Raw genomic sequence first — 2,518 nt, forward strand, 5'->3', positions numbered from 1 at the left:
TATTTGACAGACAGAGATCACAAGTAGGCAGAGAGGCAGGCAGAGAGTGAGAGGGGGAAGCGAGCTCACTGCTGAGCAGGGAACCCGATGTGGGGCTCGATCCCAGGACCCAGGGATCATGACCTGAGCCGAAGGCAGAGGCTTTAACCCACTGAGCCACCCAGGCACCCCAAGGAGAGGGTTTTTGCATGCATTTCTCATTTGAGCAACAATTAGCAATGAGTTTGATAGATTCAAGAGACTCCTAATTTCTCCTCACCAATGGGTTTGTGCTTTGGACATTTATCTTTGGATCCAGGCTGTCATCGTTTATGTATGCACACATAGCTCTGCTAATGAGTTAAAGATTGCATAAGGATTGTAATACATGGTTAAGTAATAATAATAATTAAAATGTGGAAAACATAATCCCTGAATATTGTTGTCATATTAATTGGACCATTTCTAAGCACATTTTGTGGTCTAGGAATTCTGTTAGCTATTAAGACACAAAAATAGAATATTGCTGCTGTTAGGTGACCAAAGTTCAATTAGAAGAAATACATATATCTGACTGAGAAATAGAATAAGGTACCTAAACGAAGTAGGGTATCAGGCAATATAAGAAACCACTAGATATAGAGTTAAAGGTCTGAACTATAAGCCTTGCACTACTACCACAAAATGGTGGGTTCTAGGGAACAAATAAGGTGTTCTCATTATGTTTCATATTACTCATCTGCTCCACCTGAGAACAGTGAATCATTTGTTTTAAAAGATCCTTTCTAATTATAAGATTCTGTGCTTCAATAACAACCTGCAAGTGTGTTTCCTTGTTTCACCATGGAAGGAAAATCTCTCAATAGTCTAAAACTAATACTCTTAGCAAAATCTGGGTCTTATACCCTTCACTACTTCATCCTTGAATTAATTAAGGTTTCATTCAGCAAAACTCCACCCATTTCTTCATCTTCTCTATCTCACAGTGAAGTACAATATATTGGTGTTTCAGTCCTTTGCTCCTTGATATCACTGTGAGCTACATTTCAATAAGGAACATAAATTCATGTAATTAAGAATGAATAGCTAAAAGCACATAATCTGCATTTGAACTGGGAATAATATATTTCTCAATAGTAAAAACAAAATGTCCAAATCCAATTAGGTTCATACAATAGATGCCTTTTTTCCTTGGTACTTCAAAAAGAATTCCCCAAAATCTCATTCTCTTACACATTTCAACATAAGAAAAAATGACGTGGTTTAACATGCACATGAAACCAACAGGAAGGTCTTACAAAGGTAAACATATAATATGCGAAGGTAAATATAAGCTACAATCTCCTAGGGAGTATTAAAGGTCTACCAGTTTTAATGTTATCATATATTAACATCTACTCGTCAAGGGACCAAGAACCTTTAGGACTAATCTCTACCAGGGTCACATTGTACAACAAACATAGATCCCCCCAGTTACCTGTTAGAAAACTTGAACACAAATGCACAAAAAGGGCTACTTCAGGGTATTCAAAGCACGTATCATTCAAGACTGAAGAAAATTTAACACAAGTCTTGTCTTCCAAAATAGAGTGGTAAGATCTTTGTATTTAAAACATATATTTTTGAAAGCTGTGATTGTTGTGTTTATATGCAATTTTTACACATTTATAGCTCCCATTAAGGCAGTTTTAACACAAAAAGTGGTATTGAGAGATTCATTTCATAAACAAAGTGAACAGATTAATGATGGTTTTATCCCAAAAATAACTGATACTAATAAGGATCTCCTCTAGAAAGTGCTGTTCAATGTGAGCCACACACTTAATTTTAAAGATTTTATTTATTTATTTATTTGACAGAGATCACAAGTAGGCAGAGAGGCAGGCAGAGAGAGAGGAGGGGAAGCAGGCTCCCCACCGAGCAGAGAGCCCGATGCAGGGCTCTATCCCAGGACCCAGGGATCATGACCTGAGCCAAAGGCAGAGGCTTTAACCCACTGAGCCACCCAGGCACCCCCACACACTTAATTTTAAATGTTTTCATAGCCAACTCATTTTTTGGCTTCTTACAACACATAGCCCTCAAATCCTGCAGTGACAGATTTGAAAGAGAGCCATATATAAACCTTGGAAGTCAAAGAACTAAGGAAAAATGTAAATAAAGACTTTATTCATGAAAAGGCAGGAATATTAGTGCTGGGGGACACAGTAGATGTCAGCATCAAACATTTCTCAAAAGGTAGATGATAATAATCAAACCTCGCAATGCTTTAAAATTTCTTAACACTATTTACATGTACATATGAATATTTATTTTTTGCTCTATTATTTTAATAAAATATATTTTATATGGAATGTTTACTAGTGAAAGTGTTATGATTTTTCAGTAAAACGTATAAGTAGGAAATCAGTCTCTTCAAACCAAACAGCAATATCCAGAAAATGATAAAGCTCCGATTTTCTTGGGGACACTCTGCAGTTTACTCACACAATGCCCAAAATTGGATACTTCCTTCAAGCACCTGACTCAGTGAGACAGA

The sequence above is a fragment of the Lontra canadensis genome, unplaced genomic scaffold, assembly GCF_010015895.1.
Source record: "Lontra canadensis isolate GAN:19392208 unplaced genomic scaffold, GSC_riverotter_1.0 scaffold7, whole genome shotgun sequence".
Classification (NCBI taxonomy): Eukaryota; Metazoa; Chordata; class Mammalia; order Carnivora; family Mustelidae; genus Lontra; species Lontra canadensis.